Source organism: Macaca thibetana, chromosome 10 (genome assembly GCF_024542745.1).
Source record: "Macaca thibetana thibetana isolate TM-01 chromosome 10, ASM2454274v1, whole genome shotgun sequence".
Taxonomy (NCBI): Eukaryota; Metazoa; Chordata; class Mammalia; order Primates; family Cercopithecidae; genus Macaca; species Macaca thibetana.
In genome coordinates, this window is record NC_065587.1 from 31,289,520 (window position 1) to 31,313,792 (window position 24,273).

A 24,273-nucleotide genomic window follows, 5' to 3' on the forward strand; every position below is an offset into this window, starting at 1 on the left:
CATCAAGCTCAAAGCCTGCTAAAGCCAGTGAGGCCTGAGGTAAGCTGCCCCAGTCTGCCCTCAACCCATCTGGGAGCGCCTCCCTGTCCTTCCTTTGCACAGACAGTGGGGACAGTGCCGACCTCACAGGTGGCCCTGAGGATGACAGTAGTTAATATTATAAGGCACTGGACATACAGGAAGTGCTAGGTATGCATTAAAGAAATAAGTCAGGCAACAACCTGCCCAAATGTGCAACAGGACAGCATCCTAAAACACCTCCGCCATGTGTTGAGGTTATTGTCGCCCCCTCCCTAGCAGATGATGGACCAATGAGCATGTGCAGCTCCCTCAGGCAGAGCCACCCTCCCACTGGAGCTCTGAGTCACCTGTAGTGTACCCTGAGGCCAGCCCCACAGCCCACAGGAAGGACACTCACACAGGCATGTTGATGAGGCATGAACTGGCCTCCCCACCCCAACTCCCGCTCTGCTCCGCTCCACGCCCTGACTCTTCCCTCCACACCCACCCTGGTTCTCACCAAGGACCCTCTCCCCTCTGAATGAGGCCTCTCCCCTGACCCCACCCTCTTTACCACTGCTCCCCCTGCCACACTGCCAGGCCCCCTTCCCTGGTCTTACTACTTTCCCATTGCTGAATGCGGGCATGAATTCCCAGGACGGCCAGCTCCTCTGTCCTCCTGCTGGTGTCTAAAGCAGGAAGGTGCTTTCCTCCCTGGGGCACAGACTCCTGATCTCAGGGGGACAGGATGATTCCTTCTAGCCATTTATGGGACAGATTTATGTTCTGCTCCAAGGAAACTTCTGTGAGTTTCTTCTATTTTTGAGAAACACAATACCTATCAATCAAGTGAACTCTCATAGGGTGGAATAAATTTTTGGCAGCTCCACTTCACCCCACCCAAGAAGCCTCCTGGTAAATTGCTGCCTGTGTGTGCAGTCTGCTTGCCCACCTGGGACAGGAGCCCACAGCTTGTACGTGGGCCCCTTACCCTATGTGTTGAAAACCTAAATCACAGAGGGCCAAAAGACAACAGAAAGAGAGTTAGACAATATCAGGATGATGGTTTCCTAAGCATATCACCAGAAGCAGACACCATAAAGGAAAAAAGATTTTCCCATATTAAAAAAAAGATTGGGGCTAGGTGTGGTGGTTCACACCTGTAATCCCAGAAATCTGGGAGGCAGAGGAAGGTGGATCACTTGAGGTCAGGAGTTCGAGACCAGCCTGGCCAACATGGTGAAACCCGTCTCTACTAAAAATACAAAAATTAGCTGAGCACGGTGGCTCACACCTGTAATCCCAGCACTTTGGGAGCCAAGGCGGGTGGATCACCTGTGGTCAGGAGTTCAAGACCAGACTGGCCAACGTGGTGAAACCCTATCTCTACTAAAAATACAAAAAATTAGCCGGGCATGGTGCCTGCAATCCCAGCTACTTGGAAGGCTGAGGTAGGAGAATGGTTTGAACCCGGGAGGCAGAAGTTGCAGTGAGCCGAGATCCTGCCACTGCACCCCGGCCTGGGCAACAAGAGTGAAACTCGGTCTCGAAAATAAAAAATAAAAATACAAAAATTAGCCAGGCATGGTGGTGTGCGCTATAATCCCAGTTACTTGGGAGGCTGAGGCAGGAGAATCGCTTGAACCTGGGAGATAAGGGTTGCAGTGAGCCAAGATCAAGCCATTGCACTCCAGCCTGGGCGACAAGAGTAAAACTCTATCTCATATATATAAAAATTAGCTGGGCATAGTGGTGTGTGGCTGTAATCCCAGTTACTTGGGAAGCTGAGGCAAGATAATTGCTTGAACCAGGGAGGTGGAGGCTGCAGTGAGCTGAGATAGCACCACTGCACTCCAGTCTGGGTAACAGAGTGAGACTCTGTCTCTAAATAAATAAATAACAAATATGAACCTCCAAGTTGAAATGAGGGACCATATCTGCACATTTAATTCCCTTCCATCCTAAAACCACGGAAAAAAAAAGGAAGAATGGAAATGGTCGCCTCAACAGCCTTTTAGAAGCTGGAAAACTGATGGCCCAGTGGTAATGTACACAGCAAGAGGACCAAGAAACCAGAGTCCTAAGTAACCCTGAGGAGGGGGAGAGCCCTAGGTCTTTGCCAGGTTGTGGCCAGGCTGCAACACGTGCTCTGGGACAGAGGGTTAAAGCTGTCCCTGTATCCCCCACACCCCAATTTCACACTGTGGGTAGCTGCTCCCACAACAGGTGACCACAGGAGGTATACTCTTTGGAAAAGCATGAAACAGATAAGTCACTGGATGAGGGGGTCAACCACCCAGTTGAAAAGGCACAGGTAGGACACTGAGAGAGGTGGACTGCGTGGTCATCTGTGCTCTGGTCTGAGTGACTAGATTGATGCACACTAACTGCCGAGACCCACTGGCCCATCAGCCTCCTCCATCCCAGTGAGCAGCAGGCTGGCAGCCAGGCCTTCACCCATAGCCTGGTGTCTGGAAGACCATGCTCTAGGGCAGGGTCTCCAATCCCTGGGCCACAGACCAGTACAGGTCTGTGGGCTGTTAGAAACCAGGCCTCACAGCAGTAGGTGAGCAAGCATTACCGTCTGAGGTCCGCCTCCTGTCAGATCAGCGGTGGCATCGGATTCTCATAGGAGCACAAACCCCACTATGAACTGTGCATGTGAGGGATCCAGGTCGCACACTCCTTATGAGAGTCTAATGCCTGATGATCTGAGGTGGAACAATTTCATCCTAAAACCATCCTCATCTGCCAGTCTGTAGAAAAATTGTCTTCTGTGAAACCGGTCCTTGGTGCCAAAACTGTTGGGGACCATTGTTCTGGAGGAAGGACTCAGAATCTGCAGCCAGATGAGCCTTCAATGAAGTTCCCAGTCAACAAGCTTCACGTGCTGGAAGAGACTCCTAGGCTTTGGAGGGCTCCTCTCAGAGTGAGCAACCAGCCAAGGGCAGCCAAATGCCATTAACATGGCCAATAAAGACCCCAAAAGAAAAGAGTAATTTAAGGTAACAGAAATTCAGCAAGAAGGAAATGTAGAATTTATTAGGCCAGGTGCAGTGGTTCACACCTGTAATCTCAGTACTTTCAGAGGCTGAGACGAGAGGATCACTTGAGGTCAGGAGTTTCATTTTGTTGCTTTTTTTTTTTTTTGAGACACAGTCCCGCTCTGTTGCCCAGGCTGGAGTACAGTGGCATGATCTTGGCTCACTGCAACCTCCACCTCCCAGGTTCAAGTGATTCTTCTGCCTCAGCCTCCCAAGTAGCTGGGACTATAGGCGCGTGTTACCATGCCCAGCTAATTTTTGTATTTTTAGTAGAGACGGGGTTTCACCATATTGACCAGGCTGGTCTTGAACTCTTGACCTTGTGATCTGCCCGCCTTGGCCTCCCAAAGTGCTGGGATTACGGGCGTGAGCCACCACATCCGGCTGAGGTCAGGAGTTTGAGACCAGCCTGGGCAACATCACAAGATCCCATCTCTACAAAAAATAAAAATACTTGCCAGGAGTGGTGGTGCATGCCTATAGTCCCAGCTACTTGGGAGGCTGAGGTGGGAGGATCACTTGAGCCCAGGAGTTCGAGGCCACAGTGAGCCATGAACACATCACTGCATTCCAGCCTGGGCAATAAAGTGAAAATTTACCAAAAAAACAGAATTTATTATAATACATATAAATATTATACTACATTGTATCCATTTAACAGGAACCGGTGCTATAAAAAGGGAAAAGTCAGATTATGAAAAAGGAAAAAAAGGAGTTCTTGGAAATAAAAGCATGTTAGCAGTGAAAGGTCAAAGACAAAATTGTGGAAATCACTTAGAGAGCAGAGCTAAAAGAAAAAGAGATAGAAAACAGGAGATAAAAGATGAAATTAGAGGCCCAAAGAGTGAACATTAAACACTCCAGCAGAGGAAGTGTAGGGAGTGAGATTCCCCTGAAATGACTCAAGGGAACTTCCCGAGTAGAGCAGGACTTGAGTTTGGGGATCAAGGCAAGTCACTGTGAGGCTCAGAGCCAGCACCTCAGGAGAAAGACAAGGCCAGCACAAGGGCAGCACAGTGGAACGTCATTTTAAATCCCCCAGTTAGCATGTCCCACCAGGGGGCCTAGATGCACCCAAACTGGCATGGTCTCCAGAAAGTTAATTCCCAGGAGTCCCTTCTCAGGAAACTAGCAGAATGAGGGAATAAATCACAAAGGATGAGACACGGGATATAGGAAACAAGGGACCCAACAAAGGAGGGCAACAGTCCTAGTCTGGACAGACAAACAACAGACAAGCACGCTGAGGGCTGTCACACCATGCCTGCGGCCACTGCCTAGAGGGTTCCAGAAGGGAGGTCCAAGAGGGTCACCGCCCACCTCCTTTGGGAGGCCAAAGTGGGTGGATCACTTGAGACCACAGGTTTGAACTGAAACTGACAGACAGCCCACTCGCACTAAGCCTGAAGATAACTGTACTGAGAGACAACCGGAAAAGAAAGGAAGAATAGGAATAGATACACAGAAAACTGGGCAAACAGTGTTCAAAAGGCAATTCTTTCCTAGGAAAAAAGTTAAAAAGCAATTGCAGTACACCACTATGCTCAGCTCTGAATATCATTTGTGTAGGCAGAAAACATACACATTCATTACTGATTTATGCAGAAAGTAAAATACTGGAAGAATGAGGGAGGAGAAGCAGAGATAATGGCGATGGAAGGGAGCTACAGAGCAAGCCAACAGATAAATGTAAAATGCCAAGTTGCAAGAGCGGCACGCGCCTATTACCTAGAATCAGAGGTATATGCCGGAAGAAAGCTCAGATGTAAAGGCAGTTGCTACCTCTGGGGAGAACTGGCAGAGTTGGAACCACGGTAGTTTCTTGTCTTTTTACAGTTTATGTGATATATTATGTTGATAAAATTTAAAGTAATTAAAAATTAAATGAGGCTGAGAGTGGTGGCTCATGCTTGAGCCCAGGAGTTCAAGACAGGCCTGGGCAATATAGTGAAACCCCATCTCTACAAAAAATACAACAACTTAGCCAGTTATAGTGGTGCATGCCTGCAGTCCCAGCAACTTGGGGGCTGAGGTGGGAGGATTTCTTGAGCCCAGGAGGCGGAGGCTGCAGCAAGCCGAGATCGTGTCACTACACTACAGCCTGGGTAAAAGGGTAAGACCCTGTCTCAAAAAAAAAAAATTTTTTTAATAAAATTAAATGACAAAATGCACATAAAGAGTGTCATAGAGAAATACTCAGCAAACAATAGCTATTAAGAAGGGTCATGTGGCCGGGTGCAGTGGCTCACACCTGTAATCCCAACATTTTGGGAAGCTGAGATGGGTGGATCACCTGAGGTGGGGAGTTTGAGACCAGCCTGAACAACATGGAGAAAACCCGTTTCTACTGAAAATACAAAATTAGCCAGGTGTGGTGGCACATGCCTGTAAACTCAGCTACTCATTTGGCTGAGGCAGGAGAATCGCTTGAACCCGGGAGGCAGAGGTTGCAGTGAGCCGAGATCGCGCCACTGCACTCCAGCCTGGGTGACAGAGCTAGACTCCATCTCAAAACAAAAAAACAAAAAAACCTGCCACATATTCCTTCTGCAAGTGGTCCCACAGTCAGCGCATGGATGGAGTTGGAAGGGACCTCCAGGTGAGTGAGGCCAATGGCACAGACAAAGCAGTTCCTCCCACCCCCACCAATCTGAGAGGTGCCTTCTGGCTCAAAGGCCTCACCACACTCCCAGGCAGAAAAGCCCCTTCCCTGTCCTCCACCAGTGCAGGGCTTGTTCTCATCTAGCCTTCTGACCTTCATGAGGTCTCTAGACAGCTATAGGGTGGCATCCCACACTGTCCTTAGACTTCTTCCAATCCTGCAGCCAATTTACTGCCCCACTGCCCAGGTGGTTTCATCTCTAAGGCAGGAAATGATGAGATACCGATTGTTTAGTCATCAATGTACCCAAAGCAAACACATGGCCTCTCCACCTCTCAGGTAGCTGAGAGTACATTTGTCAAACTGTATCCCAAACAGACTGCAACTTTTCCTTTACTGGAACTTCTACATTCTGGTTCTTTTGCTTTTTAAAGAAACATAAAAGTGTTTTTTAACAAGATAAAAATATATACTTCAGAATTTAACTCTCCACCCACATGTAGGAATGGATATTTTGGTCTTGCAGAAAGAAAATCTCGCATCATACCAATACAGGAGATTTCAAACACTGTACACCCCTCTGGACTGCTTGATGACACTTTCTTGCCTCTATTCTCAAGATCTCTCAACTCCCAGTAAACGAGATCATTGAAAGAACTAACCTGCAGAAAAGGCTGCTGTCCTTCAAACTGTGTGCTATTGTCTAAGCTAGTTCAGAAGAATACACGAGCTTCCTTCACATACTCCAATCTGTTGATTTGACTTCTAAAGAACCAGCAGAGCTGGAAAGGCCTTGAGATCTCTGTCCTGGTGCTGGCCTGGGGCTTCCCTAGGTCTAGCCTGAAAGTGTCCCCACTCACCAACAGGAAAGCATGTGGCAAGGATGAGATCTGCCAACCCAAATGCTGATCTCACATGGCTCTGTGGTATTTGGTGGGGGTGGGGAAGCTCGATCTTTTAGAGATCTGCACTCAAGTACTCATAGTTGAAATCATCTGGTGTCTGGGATGTGATTTAAAATAGTCCAGGAGGTGGTGAGGAAGGGTGGGTGAAGAAACATTGGCCATATGTTGCTAACTCTCAAAGTAGTTGGGAGACCATTTTTCTATTATCTCTACTTCTGGGAACACTTGAAAAAGTCCATAACAAACTTTTTTTTTTTTTTTTAAAGGAAGTCAAATGCTTATCTCAAGCCTGTGGGATGACTGTGTATGATCCACACCTCATGTGAACCTGGGCTGTGAGCATGCAGGTCCCAGCCAGACTCCATCCTGGGAGAGAACACAACTTAAGCCATGGGAAACCTGTAACTCAAAACTGAACTCACAGTCACAGCCTAGTTTCAGTTTAAAAATACATGTGTATATGTATTTACATATTTAAAATGCATACATATCAAGCTATAAGCACACACAGGACTGGTGGAAATATATCAATATGTCAGTAACAGCCAGCTCTGGGGAGAGAGTATGGAAAACACCTTCCTGTTTTTCAGTCCTCTACAATGTTATCTGGAATGGAATGAAGTACTACACCCACAAGTCCTGAAGCTACTGACCAAAACAGGAGGGAGAGACGGGACCAGGGATGCCATGACTGGAGTCTGATGGTTTCCACCATGCCCCATCCTCTCATCCCACAGTCTTTCTTCACATCTGCTCTGCCCACCACAGCCCTGCTCTGGAGTTCTCTACTCTGCCCCTTCTGCCATCCCCACCTAGGCAGATGGGTTTCATCCAGCCTCCAGGGCGGCCCACCCACTTGTTCCTGCAGCAGGCTGCTCTTCCCAGGTTTGCTTCCCCATCTCCCACTGGCTGTTGGAAATTTCACCCGCACCCACTCCGCACATCATCACCTTACACCCAGCCCTCAGATCAGTAGAGAGGCTGCGGCAGGAGAACTGGTGGAGTGCATACCAGTGGCTTCCTCCTCCCTTCCTCCTGCAAATTCATAGACACATGCACACAGAACACGAGCATTCACACATGGAACCACCAAATCCTACCACTTATTTCCTTGTGGGCTCCCTCCCTCCTAGATCATCCTTTCCATTCCTTTTTTTCTTTTTTTAAATCATCTTTTCCATTCCTACTGTCACTGCACCCAGTAAATTTCAATGTGCATTCAAAATCAATGACAGAGCCTGTTATAAAGGCAGGTTCCTTGACAATGCCAGGTGTTGGCAAGGATGTCTAGCAAGTGGAACTCCCTCACATTTTGCTGGTGGGAATGTAAACTAGTACCACTTGGGAAGAGTGTTCAGCAGAATATGCTAAGAGACACATCCCCTGACCCAGCCCTCTATTTAACTTCTAGGTGCACAGCCCAGAGAATTAAGTGCATATATTTATCAGAAGACATGACCAAAGTCATTCCTGGTGTTGCCTTCATGTAGCCAACACCTGGAACTAACACCAAAGTTCATTAGGCACAAAACAAAAAAGTAATCTGGAACAGAGTCCTCCATGGAATAACACATCATAAACAAGAACAGGCTGGGCACGGTGGCTCACGCCTATAAGCCCAGTATGTTGGGAGGCCAAGGCAGGTGGATCACCTGAGGTCAGCAGTTCAACACCAGCCTGCCCAACATGGCGAAACCCCATCTCTACTAAAAATACAAAAATTAGCCAGGCACAGTGGTGCACGCCTGTAGTCCCAGCTACTCTGGAGGCTGAGGTAGGTGAATCACGTGAACCCTGGAGGCGGAGGTTGCAGTGAGCTGAGATTGAGCCACTGCACTCCAGCGTAGGCAACAGAGCAAGACTCTGTCTCAAAAACAGATAGATAGATAAATAAGGCCGGGCATGGTGGCTCACACCTGTAATCCCAGCACTTTGGGAGGCTGAGGTCGGGGATCACGGGGTCAGGAGATCGAGACCATCCCAGCTAACACGGTGAAACCCCAACTCTACTAAAAAACTACAAAAAAAATTAGCCATTTGTGGTGGCAGGTGCCTGTAGTCCCAGCTACTCGGGAGGCTGAGGCAGGAGAATGGTATGAACCTGGGAGGCAGAGCTTGCAGTGAGCCAAGATCGGGCCACTACACTTCAGCCTGGGCAACAGAGCAAGACTCCGTCTCAAAAAATAAAAAAGGCTGGGCACGGTGGCTCACTTCTGTAATCCCAGCACTTTGGGAGGCCAAGGTGGGTGGATCCCCTGAGGTCAGGAGTTCGAGACCAGCCTGGCCAACATGGTAAAACCCCATCTCTACTAAAAATACGAAAATTAAGGGCTGGGCGCGGTGGCTCACACCTGTTAATCCCAGCACTTTGGGAGGCTGAGGTGGGCAGATCATGAGGTCAGGAGATGGAGACCATCCTGGCTAACATGGTGAAACCCCGTCTCTACTAAAAATACAAAAAAATTAGCCAGGCATGGTGGCGGGCACCTACAGTCCCAGCTACTCAGAGGCTGAGGAAGGAGAATGGCATGAACCCAGGAGGCGGAGTTTGCAGTGAGCCGAGATCGCGCCACTGACTCCAGCCTAGGCAACACAGCAAGACTCCATCTCAAAAAACCAAATGAAATAAAAATACAAAAATTAGCCAGGTATGGTGGTGTGTGTCTATAATCCCAGCTCCTCGGGAGGCTGAGGCAGGAGAATTGCTGGAACCTAGGAGGCAGAGGTTGCAGAGAGCCAAGATTGTGCTACTGTACTCCAGCCTGGGTAACAGAGTGAGACTCTGTCTCAAAAAAAAAAAAAAAAAAAAAAAAGAACTGCTGCTGCCTGTGAGGATAAATTTCACACATGATGCACACGATTGTACAGAGGCCTGTAATCCCAGCACTCTGGGAGGCTGAAGCAGGTGGACTGCTTGAGCCCAGGAGTTCGAGACCAGCCTGGGAAACATGGCAAAACCCCATTTCTACAAAAAACACAAAAATTAGCAGGGCGTGGGGGTGAGCACATGTAGTACCAGCTACTGGGGAGGCTGAGGTGGGAAGATTGCTTGAGCCCAGGAGATCGAGACTGCAGTGAGCCAAGATTGCACCATTGCACGCTACCTGGGCAATAGGGCAGACCCTGTCTCAAAAAAAAAAGATGGCACAGAGTGTGATTGCAGAGATTCCAAATGTCTCCCTGGCCATGGAAGTCAGAAGAGTGGTGCAGTTTGCCCTGGCTGGATGCAAATCTGAGGAGTATGAACAGTTCTCTGGTGGCACACTCAAGACTGGAGGCATGTGTATCGTTTACTGTGATAGGGATTATACCTCAATTTAAATACCCCATAAAATAAGCAAGAGCTTTGAGCCCCGTGCCCCAGGACCCTTCCCTGTCCTTTGGTTGGCCTGAACGCCTACTACAGAGCACTTGACAGGGACTTCTCCCTCACATGAATGAAAGCAGACTGACAGCACTTGCAGGACGTATGGTGACCTACTGGGGCTTCTGAGGACGAACCCTGAGTTCTATTTCACAACAGGGGCTCCATCTCACACATGGCAGCCAGATCACTTCCTCAAAGGTCATGTCTGATGAGGAGGACTGAAAGGAAGCTTGGAAAGAGCAGAAGAGAAGGGCAGCAGGGACATGGGATGAGTCACTTCTTAACCTACAAGCACTGCCTTCACCAAGCCCCAAGAGCCCACCAACACAAGAAGGAACAAGGGGGTACCCAGGCTGGGAAGAACAGAAGTTCCAGGGGTGGGGGTCTTGCTGGTCCCCTGCCTTTGGCCCAGATGTCCCTCATTCCCCTTCAACCCTCCAGCTCACACTTCACTCTTATGTGAGCCCCTATCTCTCCCCCAGATTCACAGGCACAGAGCTCAGAGAAGATGCTGGGGCCAAGGATTAAAACAAATCCTGCCAAAGAGAAGGGCCAGTTAAAAAAATTTTTTAAAAAAGACAGAAACAAATAAAAGGAAACAGAGTCCAGAAGGAGGGGGCCCCCAGGGAGTATGGGAAGATGGTATAAGTGAGAACGAGCTGGTGAATCCTGGGGAACAGGATGCCTGAGTGCTTTTACTGTCCCTGCAACTCTCTGTACATTTGAAATATTCTCAAAATAAAAAGCTCAGGCCGGGTGCAATGGCTCACACCTGTAATCCCAGCACTTTGGGAGGACGAGGCAGGCAGATCACCTAAGGTCAGAAGTTTGAGACCAGCTTGGCCAACATGGTGAAATCCCCATCTGTAATAAAAATACAAAAATTAGCCAGGTGTGGTGGTACAGGCCTGTAATCCCAGCTACTCAGGAGGCTGAGGCATGAGAATTGATTGAACTCAGAAGGTGGAGGTTGCAGTAAGCCAAGGTCATGCCACTGTACTCCAGCCTGGGCAACAGAGCGAGACTGTCTCAAAAAAACATAAATAAATAAAAATAAAAACACCCTCAAAATAAGGAGACATGGGGCTTGGAAAAAAGGTAAACCATCTTCTCCAAGGACTCACTGCCCTAAATAACAGTTACTGCACATCAAGCTGCTTAACCCAATCACGGGGCCTCTATTAACAGCCCTGCACCTAGGCTAGAGAGTCATTACTAAAGTTGAGGCGAACATCTCCCTTACAGGGTGACCGTTTAGAGGTAATTACGCCTTGGCTCTTATTCTATTCCTGTTTGTTCTCTAGCCCGTACTCCCCTTTGTCTTTAAATAAATGTCTCAGGGCCAGGCACAGTGGCTCACACCTGTAATCCCAGCACTTTGGGAGGCGGAGGCAGCAGATCGCTCAAGCCCAGGAGTTGGAGACCAGCCAACATGGCAAAACCCTGTCTCTACAAAAAATACACAAATTAGCCGGGCATGGTGGCACACACCTGTGGTCCCAGCTACTTGGGAGGCTGATGTGGGAGGATCGCTTGAGCCCTGGAGGTGGAGGTTGCAGCGAGCCACAATCACGCTACTGCACTCCAGCCTGAGTGACAGAGTGAGACCCTGCCAAATAAATAAATAAATAAATAAATGTCTCAAAAAGAAAATCAACCATCACAAGCTGTGAGGGAAAAAAAAGTTCAAAATGAGAAGTTCAGAATGGTTTAGGTAGCACTGACAGACAAAACCATGGCAGGCTTTAATTAAAGCCAGCACTGCTTTCCACAACCCTACATATAATTATTATGTACTTCATCTAGGCCAAGATATTGTGCTAAGAACTACAAGAGACACAGAGCTATGGTTCCAGGTACCACACTCAAGGAATTTCCAATGCTGTTGGCAAGGCAAAAAATAGTTAATCTGTTCAGTTCATGTTAGGATGCACTCAATGAGGGCTCTGGAGCCACCATAGGCTGAGCTAACCATCAGGGGTCAACTGGAGGGGATGAAGCCAAGGTCAAAGCTTCACCAGAGAAAGTCACAGAGACAGAGGAAGAGCCAGCCACTACAGCATCCAGAGAGGGCATGGTGTGGCACAAAGCTCTCGTGCCAACATGAAGAAAAGTAACTTGGAAGGACAGTGTCAAACTGAAAGGGAAAGGGCCTCAAGCTCCCTTGCACGGATGGAAAGGATGGAATCATCTTGGGAAGGCTGGTCTGGCATTGAGGGCCCAGGTGAGAGAGGTCACATATCCTGAATACAGAGCACACAGTGATTTTCCACCTCAGATAACTAGCTATAGCCACCTCACTTACAGACAGGTCCACCCTATCTAAAGATTTCTGATGACAAAAGCAATATGCATTCATTCTTGACAAAAATACACACAGGTATACATGTAGTGAAAATTACATGGAAAATTAAAATCATGGCTGGGCACAGTGGCTAACGCCTATAATCCCACCACTTTGGGAGGCCGAGGTGGGCAGATCATTTGGGTCCAGGAGTTTGAGACCAGCCTGGCCAATATAATGAAACCCCATCTCTACTAAAAATACAAAAATTAGCTGAGTGTGGTTTTGCGCGCCTGTAATCCCAGCTACTCGGGAGGCTGAGGCAGAGAATCGCTTGAACCTGGGAGGCGGAGGCTGCAATGAGGCAAGATCATGCCACTGCACACCAGCCTGGGCGACAGAGCGAGACTCCATCTGAAACAAAGAAAAAATTAAAATCATTCATAACAGTTAAAGACATCTGTTTAATAAAACTCAGCCTGTACCATGCATCCTGCTTGGTAACAAGCACTTGTCGATGTTGACGCCTTATGGCAGTCCCTCCCGTCAATGTCAACAGCAGCACAGAGCCCATCGCCTGCAGCTACAACTCTAACCAAGCTCCCACTGTTGGTCTGTTTCACACATCCCACTCCTGAGACAATGATGTGGCAATGAGCATCCTCATCACCATCAGGCTTTGAATACTTTCCTGATTGTGCCCTTGGAGGAAATAGACATTTTAAGGTACTGGTATAACAGTATTGCCAAAAGGCCTTCCAGAAAAAATGGCTCTAATTTAAGTGTCCCCAGCTGAGCTGGCTGGTTGCCTGCATCTTCCTGTGGTGCTTCTGCCATCTCTACCTGAGGTGAATGTCCCCTCAGGACAGCCCCCATCACCATAGCAGCTGAATGGGCCTATAACAGTACTCAGAAAACTGGCACTGGACAGACTTACCAATCCCCCTGCTATAGCACTCCTGAGAGGCAGGAAATGATTGATTCAAGTTCCTGCCCTGAGAAGTTCAGACCAGGAGGAGATAAGCCTTCAAACAACCCAAGGGCAACCTAGAAACTCCTCACCAAGCCTGTGAAAAGAGCAAGGGGGTGGGGGCAGCGAAAAGAGCACGGGGGTGGGGGCAGCGGAAGGCCCAGCCTCCTTGGAGAACGGCTACACCACTCAGCCACGGAAAGGAAGGATCTTTGAGGCAGGCGAAAAAACTGGATGAAGAGCAGGGAGCAAGAACTGAGATTGTCTGAGGGTCCACTGCCAGCTTGGTATGATGGAGCACAGGTCAAGGAACTGGCAGGCAGGTGCAGACACTGCAGGAAGGGTCAATACTAAGAACAGGGGCCGGGCGCGGTGGCTCAAGCCTGTAATCCCAGCACTTTGGGAGGCCGAGACGGGCGGATCACGAGGTCAGGAGATCGAGACCATCCTGGCTAACACAGTGAAACCCCGTCTCTACTAAAAATACAAAAACAGCCGGGCGAGGTGGCGGGCGCCTGTAGTCCCAGCTACTCGGGAGGCTGAGGCAGGAGAATGGCGTGAACCCGGGAGGCGGAGCTTGCAGTGAGCTGAGATCCGGTCACTGCACTCCAGCCTGGGTGACAGAGCGAGACTCCGTCTCAAAAAAAAAAAAAAAAAAAAAAAAAAAAAAAAAAAGACTAAGAACAGAATCCACAGACAGTGGGCAGCCACTAAAACACTCTGGGCATCAAAATAACTGGGGAGGACCAGGAGTAGTGGCTCATGCCTGTAATCCAACACTTTGGGAGGCAAAGGCAGGAGGATCACTTGAAGCCAAGAGTTCAAGGCCAGCCTGGGCAACAAACCAAGACCTGGTCTCTACCAAAAAAAAAAAAAAAAAAAAAAAAAAAAAAAGAAAATTAGCCAGCCCATGGTGGCACCTGCCCTTAGTCCCAGCTATTTGGGAAGCTAAGGCAGGAAGATCACTTAAGCCCAGGAGTTGGAGGCTGCAGTGAACTATGATCGTACCGCTGCACTGGGGAACAGAGCAAGACCTTTTCTCAAAAAAAAGTAATAATAATTGTGTGGCAATCAAGTACATGAAACAAAGAGTTGATAATCACTGAAGCAGAGTGGTGGCTATATGGACATAGGGGTCTTTATTCTATTTGGTTTTGTGATTTAAATTTTTCATTTGGAATTTTAAAAAATTCATTAAAATTCCTTAAAATGTTTTCCCTCCAGATATTTAACAGAAATTACTGTCCCAAGGAATGCTTTAAAGGGGGCTAGTACCCCACAGCCCTGCCATGACAGTGGCAGGGAGATAACCATGTGGTCATGGTCCTTCCTACCTTGGGATGCCCAGCATGGGTCCTTGACTGGCCACAGACACAGACAGCATCACAAACAGCAGTAACAGCTGGAAGACCTCTGGTCAGGGTGGATGTCAGGGCCCGCAACTGTGGTAGGCACGTGGGGTCACTTACAAAAGGGACCTGGTAGGGCTGGGGGCTAAGGTCTGAGGGGTACTGGTTGGCAGAGGCCAAAGATCAAAGGGGCTTGCCGGCTGGCTCTTCCTCTGCTGTTAGGGTCCAATGACCCACTGGAGCTGCTAAAGTTATAAAGAAGCCACCAGCATCAGGCCTCTTTACCGGGTCTCCCAGTACATTTGGCTTGGGTTAACTTTGAGCTGCTCCTCTCGCTCCCCTACTCCCAACAGCCTGCAACCTCTCTTTCCAAAATTAAAAGGTGGTTTGGGCCGAGCACAGTGACTCACGCCTGTAATCCCAGCACTTTGGGAGGCCGAGGTGGGTGGATTACCTGAGGTCAGGAGTTCGAGGCCAGTCTGACCAACATGGTGAAACCCCATCTCTACTAAAATACAAAAAATTAGCCAGGGATGGTGGCAGGATCCTGCAATCCCAGCTACTCGGGAGGCTGAGGCAGGAGAATCGCCTGAACCTGGGAGATGGGGGTTGCAGTGAGCCGAGATCATGCCACTGCACTCCAGCCCGGGCAACAAGAGTGAAACTCCATCTTAAAAAAAAAAAAAAAAAAAAAAAAAGGGGGGTTTGTCTGTCTTGCCCTGTTGTGGTTCAGCAACTATTTATTTATTTATTTATTTATTTTTTTTTTTTTTGGAGACAGAGTCTCGCTCTGCAGCCCAGGCTGGAGTGCAGTGGCGTGATCTTGGCTCACTGCAAGCTCCGCCTCCCGGGTTTACGCCATTCTCCTGCCTCAGCCTCCCGAGTAGCTGGGACTACAGGCGCCCGCCACCTCGCCCAGCTAGGTTTTTTGTATTTTTTAGTAGAGACGGGGTTTCACCGTGTCAGCCAGGATGGTCTCGATCTCCTGACCTCGTGATCCGCCCGACTCGGCCTCCCAAAGTGCTGGGATTACAGGCTTGAGCCACCACGCCCGGCCTATTTATTTTTTAGATGGAGTCTCGCTCTGTCACCCAGGCTGGAGTGAAGTGGCATGATCTTGATTGAGTGCAACCTCTGCCTTTCAGGTTCAATCGATTCTCCTGCCTCAGCCCCCCAAGTAGCTGGGACTACAGGTGTGTGCCACTATGCCTGGCTACTTTTTGTATTTTTAGTAGAGATGGGGTTTCATTATGTTGGCCAGGCTGGTCTTGAACTCTTGAGCTCAAGGAGGATATATATATATATATATATTATATATACGTTACTTATATAAAATTTTATATATGTTCTCTATATAATATATATGCACACATATATACATACATACACATACATATACACACTATATATGTGTGTGTGTGTATATATATATTTGGTTTTTTTTTGAGACTAAGTCTCCCTCTGTCGCTAGGCTGGAGTGCAGTGGCACGATCTTGGCTCATTGCAACCTCTGCCTCCTGGGTTCAAGCGATTCTCCTACCTCGGCCTTCTAAGCAGCTGGGACTACAGGCACCTGCCACCACGCCTGGCTGGTTTTTGTATTTTTAGTAGAGATGGGGTTTTCATCGTGTTGGCCAGGCTGGTCTCGAGCTCCTGACCTCAAGTGATCTGCCTGCCTCGGCTCCCCAAAGTGCTAGCCACCGTGCCCAGCCTAAATATATTTTTTGTAGAGCCAAGGCTTCACCATGTTGCCCAGGCTGGTCTCAAATTCCTGAGCTCAAGCAATCCACTCACCTTAGCCTCCCAAAGTGCTAGGATTACAGGCATGAGCCACCGCGCCCGGCCTTCGTAAACTTTATTATGAGATTTTTTGGCAACTTATTTTTTTAGCTCATCAGCTATCATTAGTGTTAGTGTATCTTATGTGTGGCCCAAAACAATTCTTCTTCTTCCTATGTGGCCCAGGGAAGCCAAAAGACTGGACACCCCTGATTTACAACATGCAGAGTAACTCTAAGCAGCTGTGGCCTCTCCTCTAGGCTTCATTTTCCTCATCTTATAAATGGGAGTAACATGTGCATCTACTGACAAAGCAAGCATGAAGAGGGGATGAGTCAACATCTGTCAACTCCTGCAACAGGGCTTGGCATAGCATGCCTGCCGCATGTCAGCTGCTGTTGAGAAAGCCCTGAACTCCTGAGCAGATGACTGAGGGCTCAGGTCACTGTCACGACTGGCCTAGAGGCTCAACAATCACTTCCTATTTGCCCATCAGGAGCCGCCCTATGGGGCATTTGGACTGTGAATGTGAAGAAAGGGACAGAAAGGGCCCCTAGCCTCAAGGAATGGACATTCTAGCAATAGGTTATACACAGATACCTGTAAGCCAGTGCAGTCACTTAGGTGACAACCAGGCTATGAAGCTGGAAAACAAGGGCCGGAACTGCACCAGAAGGGCACAGAGCTGTGAGTGGAAAAAGCCACAGAAAAAGCTCAGCCAAGGCTGACTCACTGGCTTCTGCCTATGGCAAGGACCATAACCCACAGGCAGAATCTTGGCTTGCAAGTTTAAAGGCACTCCCCATCCTTCTGAAGACCTCTCCAGATCCCTGGAAGTTGCTGTTCAGTTGTATGTTTTGTTCCTTGTGTTGTCTTACTTGGAGCTCACGTCTCTCTGGAGGCTTCACTAGAAGAGGTGGATGGGCCGGGCGCGGTGGCTCAAGCCTGTAATCCCAGCACTTTGGGAGGCCGAGACGGGCGGATCACAAGGTCAGGAGATCGAGACTATCCTGGCTAATCCGGTGAAACCCCGTCTCTATAAAAAATACAAAAAACTAGCCGGGCGAGGTGGCGGGCGCCTGTAGTCTCAGCTACTCCGGAGGCTGAGGCAGGAGAATGGCGTGAACCCGGGAGGCGGAGCTTGCAATGAGCTGAGATCCGGCCACTGCACTCCAGCCTGGGCGACAGAGTGAGACTCCGTCTCAATAAAAAAAAAAAAAAAAGAGGTAGATGACATGCTAGTCCCAGCTCCATTCCATGCTTCCCCGAGCCCCTTCTGGCACTTCACCAGATACTGTCCTTTCCCAGTTGTGTCACCTCCTCTCTGTACTGTTTTGCCCAATGGACATCTATTTATTTCATCTTTATATGTGCAATCTGCTGTACAGAGGAGTGGGAGGGATAAAAGTCTCAAGAAAAAGATGACAGAAAAATAAAAAAGAATTGAAAGAAAATAGCTGATAAGGTCCTTTTGTTCATTCACAGCTTAAATATTTTCTACAAACCTGTATGACAAGTGCAGCACTAGTCATTGCACATGCACGCTTGTTCTCTGAGAGACTATAGCCCAGAGACAGGCTCAACATTAACCCAGCAATCCCGTGAGGAAGTCCAAGCCCCAGAAAGGCCAGTTAAATTGGTTCTAAGGGTGGCTTATCCTGCAGTTTCTGCAGGGAGAGTAGATGTTCAATGAAGAGTCAACAAAGGCAAGCACGGTGGCTCACACCTGTAATTCCAGCCCTTTGGGAGGCCGAGGCAGGTGGATCGCTTGAGCCCAGGAGATTAAGACCAGCCTGGGAAACATGGTGAAACCCTGTCTCTTACACAAAATACAAAAATTAGCTGGGCCTGGTGGCATGCGTCTGTAGTACCAGCTACTTGGGAAGGCTGAGGTGGGAGGATTGCTTAAGCCCGGGAGGCAAAGGTTGCAGTGGGCCAAGATTATGCCACTGCACTCCAACCTGGGTGATAGAGCAAGATTCTGTCTCAAAAAAAAAAAAAAAAAAAAAAGCCAACATGAACCTACTAACAATTTCCCAACTACCCTCCCCACAGGCTCCAATAAGTGTCATCAATTTCCCTAACCAGGCTTGGGGTATCGGGGTATTACCTTCATTCTCCAAGACTAGAGAATCTCCTACTCCTGCAAGGGCACAGGAGGTTGTGGCAGGGAGCTCACCACTGAGTCCCAAGACCTCTGCAAAGGCTTGTACAGAGGTCTCTTCATTTTTCCCTTCCACCATACCTGTAAAACAGATTGGCCTCCTACCATTTCATTGATGAGGGATACAATTAAGAAAGGCTCGGCCAGGTGCAGTGGCTCACACCAGTAATCCCAGCACTTTGGGAGGCCGACACAGGTGGATCATGAGGTTGGGAGTTCAAGACTAGCCTGACCAAGATGGTTAAACCCCATCTCTACTAAAAACACAAAAATTAGCCAGGCATGGTGGCAGGTGCCTGTAATCCCAGCTACTCGGGAGGCTGAGGCAAAGAACTGCTTGAACCCGGGAGGCGGAGGTTGCAGTGAGCCAAGATCGTGCCATTGCACTCTAGCCTGGGCCACAGGGCAAGACTTCATCTCAAAAAAAAAAGAAAAAAAAAGAAAAAAAAGGAACAGCTACCAAGTGGAGAAAGCAGGGGCTCCAGAGCTTTACAATGTACACTGGTTCAGGTAAAAAACACCACTGCACTGGAGAATCACTTGAGTACAGGAGTTTGAGGCTGCAGTGAGCTATGATCACAACACCTGCACTCCAGCCCAAGTGACAAAGCAAGACTCTGTCTCTTAAAAAATAAAAAAATAGGCCGGGCGCAGTGGCTCACGCCTGTAATCCCAGCACTTCGGGAGGCCGAGGCGGGTGGATCACGAGGTCAGGAGATCAAGACCATCCTGGCTAACATGGTGAAACCCGGTCTCTACTAAAAATACAAAAACAATTAGCCGGGCATGGTGGAAGGCGCCTGTAGTCCCAGCTACCTGGGAGGATGAGGCATGAGAATGGCGTGAACCCAGGAGGTGGAGCTTGCAGTGAGGCGAGATTGCACCACTGCACTCCAGCCCGGGCGACAGAGACTGTGCCTCAAAAAATAAATTAATTAATTAAAAAATAAAGAATGCCACTGTAATACAAGAGGTGACCCGGCTGGGTGCGGTGGCTCACATCTGTAATCCCAGCACTTTGGGAGGCTGAGGCGGGCGGATCACGAGGTCAGGAGTTCGAGACCAGCCTGACCAACATGGTGAAACCCCATCTCTACTAAAAATACAAAAATTAGCCAGGTCTGGTGGTGCGTGCCTGTAATCCCAGCTACTCAGGAGGCTGAGGCAGGAGAATCGCTTGAACCTGGGAGGCAGAGGCTGCAGGAGCCAAGATCACGCCACTGCACTCCAGCCTGGGCAACAGAGTGAGACTCTGTCTCAAAAAAAAAAAAAAAAAAGAAAAGAAAAATTAGCTGGGCATGGTGGTGGGCGCCTGTAATCCCAGCTACCTGGGAGGCTGAGGCAGGAGAATGGAGTGAACCCCGGGAGGCAGAGCTTGCAGTGAGCTGAGATCGCACCACTGCACTCCAACCTGGGCGACAGAGCGAGACTCCATCTCAAAAAAAAAAAAAAAAGAGGTGACTCACACAGCCCCCTTCCACTCTTCAATAAGTGTTTTGTGTACCAGGTACCAAGCTTCATAGGTATGAGGTCCTATGGGAAACTAAAAAGTGCTGAGATAAAACATATCAGAGGTGGTGACCCACTTTAGATCAAGCAGGGAAGGATCCTCTGAGTATCTGATACTGAGCAGACACCTAAAAGAAGGAGCTAGTCATGAATACAGTGGCGGGGAGGAGTCTACTCATTTTTGAATACCTTAAACACTTGATAATAAATTGGTTAAAAATAAAGAGCTCAGGGGCCAGGCATAGTGGCTCACATCTGTAATCCCAGTGCTTTGGAAGGCTGAGTAGGGAGGATCACCTGAACCCAGGAGTTCCAGACCAGTCTGGGCAACATGGTGAAACCTCATCTCTACAAAAAATATAAAAATCAGTCAGGCGTGGTGGTGTGTGCCTGTAGTCCCACCTACTCAGAAGGCTATGGTGGGAGGATCGTTTGAGCCTGGAAGGCCAAGGCTGCAGTAAGCTATCATCATACCACTGCACTCTAATTTGGGCCACAGAGCAAGATTCTGTCTCAAAAAAAAAAAAAAAAAAAAAAAGCTTAGAATGTTCAAGAAGCTGAAAGACCAGAGAGATCAGAACAGGGTGGGGGTAGGAGAAAAGGTGACTACACCAGGTCAGGGTGAGGGGCTAGGAGGGTGGGACATCTGGAGTTTTATTCTAATGCTAAGAGAAGTCACTGATTGTTTTGCAGCAGGGCAGTGACTACACTTCAGGCCTCACCCTCACTTGTGCTGTTGAGGGAAGAAGGATGGGACTGGGAAGAGAGCAGGAGACCACAGCCCAGAATGGGCCTGGGTGAGGTGGAGGCAGTGGAGGGCTAAGAGGCTGAACTGGAGAGTCTCTGCAATGGCTGTCTAGTCATAGCCAGCCTCAACTCAAAATCCCTTTTCCTTACTGGGAGCCAGGAGACTAGATTATATACTAGCACATGCTCTGGGGCACTGTTCCCTAGGCTCTTGGTAGAGACAGTTAACTAACCATCAGATGTTTTCTCCTCTATCAAACCTTAACAGGCTTTTTTTTTTTTTTTTGAGACAGGGTCTCGCTCTGTGGCCCAGGTGGGAGTGCAGTGGTGTGATCGTAGCTCACTGCAGTCTCGACCTCCCGGGCTAAAGTGATCCCCCTCCCCCCCGCCCCTGCCTCAACCTCCAGGGTAGCTGGGACTACGAGTACATGCCACCACACCCAGTTAATTGTTATATTTTTTTATGTTGCCTAGGCTGGTCTCAAACTCCTGGACTCAAGCAGTCCCAGATCTCAGCCTCCCACAGGGCTGGGATTACAGGTGTGAGCCACAGTGCCTGGCCAAGCAAGATACTTTCTCTATCCCTTCATCAACTATAAATTACTTGGGTACAAAGCATTTCCCAAAATGGCCAAATTTAAACAACAGTGTAAAAATATGGGAGGAAGTTAAGTGTTAAAGGTATGTCCAGAATTCTAATGCAAATCTTTTTTTAAAGCAAATTTTTTGACCTTGTGAGCACAATAAATCAAGGCACCAAAAATCACGACTTTCAACGTGAACCCTAGAGAGAAAGTGAATCCTAGAGAGAATACAGACAAATTTGAGAACTGAGAACACCCACATCACCACCTAGGGAAGGCAACCTTTGAAACTGCTCCTCCCTGCTGTGGTAGGAGAACGCCCATCTCGTGCCTTATCCCTAGAACTTGGGAATATGCTACATTAGATGGCAAAAGGAACTCTGCAGATGTAATTAAAATACAAACTTTAAAATAAAGAGATTATCCTGGCTTCTCCGAGTGCACTAAATCTAATCTGAGCCCTGAAAAGCAGGATATTTTCTCTAGTTGAAATCAGAGATGTGGCAGAAGAACTGGCCCTCGCTGGAGGCAGACACATAAAAAGCATGAGAAAGAATTCGGGCAGCTTCTGGGAACAAAGATTGACTCCTGGCTAACAGCTAGTAAGGAAAGAGGGCACCTCAGTCCTACAAGCTCAAGGAACTGAATATGGCCAACAACATAAATGGGCTTGCAAGCAGGTTCCACCCCAGGGCCTCCAGTAAGAAATGCACCCTGCCAACATCTTGATTTCAGCCTTGTTAGGCCCTAAGCAGGAGACCTAGTGAAATCTACCTGGACCTCTGACCTACAGAAACTACCAGATGATAAATGTGTGTTTTTTGTTTGTTTTTGAGACGGAGTCCTGCTCTGTCACCAGGCTGGAGTGCAGTGGCGTGATATCGGCTCACTGCAACCTCCGCCTCCCGGGTTCAAGCAATTCTCCTGCCTCAGACTCCTGAGCAGCTGGGACTACAGGTGTGTGCCATCACACCCAGCTAATTTTTGTATTTTTAGTAGAGACAGGGATTCATCGTGTTGGCCAGGATGGTCTTGGTCTCTTGACCTCATGATCCACCCGCCTCAGTCTCCCAAAGTGCTGGGATTACACGCGTGAGCCACCACACTCGGCCAAATGTGTATTGTTTTAAGATGCTAAATTTGTGGTAATTTGTTAGAGCAGCAATAGAAAAATACACAAACAGCAATCTCAAAAAAAAAAAAAAAAAAAAAAAAGAACTCAATTCTCCTGGAAGCAAAATAAAGCTAAGTTAGGAAATATCCAGTCACTCTCAACACCCATAAACTCTTCAATCACCCTCCCAGTCCTCTAACACTTTCCCTGCCCCCATTTTCTGTGATGACAACTCACCCTTCCAGTTCTTAAATTCAGGGCTTTCCAAAGAAGAACCCTTGCCCTGGGGACTTTTCTTGCAGGAACCCTGAAGTGGGATATCTCTCAAGATTTCACCTACAGATAACTACAGTGTATCATTAAAACACTGTTCACTGATTGTGCAATATCCCCAGAAATATCCCAAGGCTATTCTTCCCAAAGCCCATAGCTACTAACTCTACAGTCCCTACTCTTTCCACTGTACTGAAAGGTTTCCCAGCATTCAGCCTGGCTTCCTTCCTTCCACAATGCTTCACCCTACACCCCACCCCCCTCCATCCAGTTAGTCATCAAGAATTGTCTACATTCCCCTTCCTCTGGAATCTGTCTTCCTCTTTCAGTTTCTACCACTGTCTAATGCAGGCCTTTATAATCTCCCGACCGACTAGGTCATGCCACAATCATTTCATGGAGCAATGTGGCAGGCAGTGAGCTAGCAGTGAGAATACAAGGATGAAAAAGGACAGGTTCCCCACTCCCTGCAAATGTTCAAACTCCCTTAATGGCTTAACTGGTCTCTCTTCTCTGTCCTTTATCCATCTCCAGGGACTCTAGGGATATTCCCAACACTGGCATTTCACTACTTCAAAGAATGCCACATGCCAAACACAGGCTCAACTCCTTAGCACAACACCCCCACTAAAGTGCTAGTACCCGCTCACCCTCATTCCATTATCTCCTGAGCTCCCTTACTCCTCGAGCCCCGGAACTCTCAGCCTACAAGGTCCTCCCTCCACGCAGTAAATGCACATGCTTCCTAACTCCTCAGCTTGGAATGGTGGCTATTTACACTCCTACTTGTCTTTCTAGGACTCAATTTATTCGTCACCTACTCACTAGACTGCCCCTGGTCTGCTCAAGTTAACCGCCGCTTCGCAAGAAACCCCTGCAGTATACACAACATTACAGACGGACAAGACTGCACCGTGACGGTTCCTTTACCGACAATGCCATCCCTCAGGAAAGGGGCTGTGTCTCCGGCAAATCTGTGGCGAGCACAACACGCCAATAAGCTCAGTTAAAAACTGCTAATAGAAACAAGCAGTCGGTGGTAAGGGGCTAGAGTTCCTCTGGGCGGGGCCACTGACCCCAGTTCTTCACTCTCTCCTCCAGAAACGACGATCGCTTCCTGACAGCGGCTTCCTGCCATCCTTTGGCAAAGTCCACATTCCTTCGGGGGGTCACCCTTAGATCCTCCGTCCCACCGCCCACACCCCAAACAACTACCTTCCCAATCTCATCTTACATCCACCCTCCTCCCATCACTTTCTCTCACCGTTGACGCGCTTTTCTGGAAGAGAAAACATGAAGTACCCAGCTCTGCTAAACACACTACAGCCGGTTGCCTCTCTCCCTTTCCCTATTCAGTGTGGTTCAAAAAGCGGGGGAAAGTCTGCACCCAAAGCACACAAATGACGAATGAGAAAGCTCAAGACGATGATTCATAAGCCAGGGCTCGTTGGTTTGCAGAGCTCGGCCCCAGGAAAGCTAACGAGCAGTCCATGTCCGGAACAGAGGGGAGAGACAGGGGAGGCCCGCGCCCTGGGACCCACGCAAATCCCCGGCGCCTTCTGTCTCCCGGAGCCCTAGGTTT

The 24,273-nt window shown here is 48.6% G+C and overlaps 1 protein-coding gene across 7 annotated transcripts in view; it reads right to left on the reverse strand.

The window, feature by feature from the left end:
- MED15 (mediator complex subunit 15) overlaps positions 1-24,273 on the reverse strand; it is an 86,828-nt gene that overhangs the window by 62,273 nt on the left and 282 nt on the right. The window contains exon 1 of one of the 7 annotated variants that reach the window (XM_050746076.1): positions 23,956-24,262. The exons of the other annotated variants lie outside the window; for them this stretch is intronic. The gene's annotated coding sequence lies outside the window, so the exon portion shown is untranslated. Of the gene's footprint in view, positions 1-23,955; positions 24,263-24,273 lie in introns of those variants that run through there. 7 annotated transcript variants of the gene reach the window in all.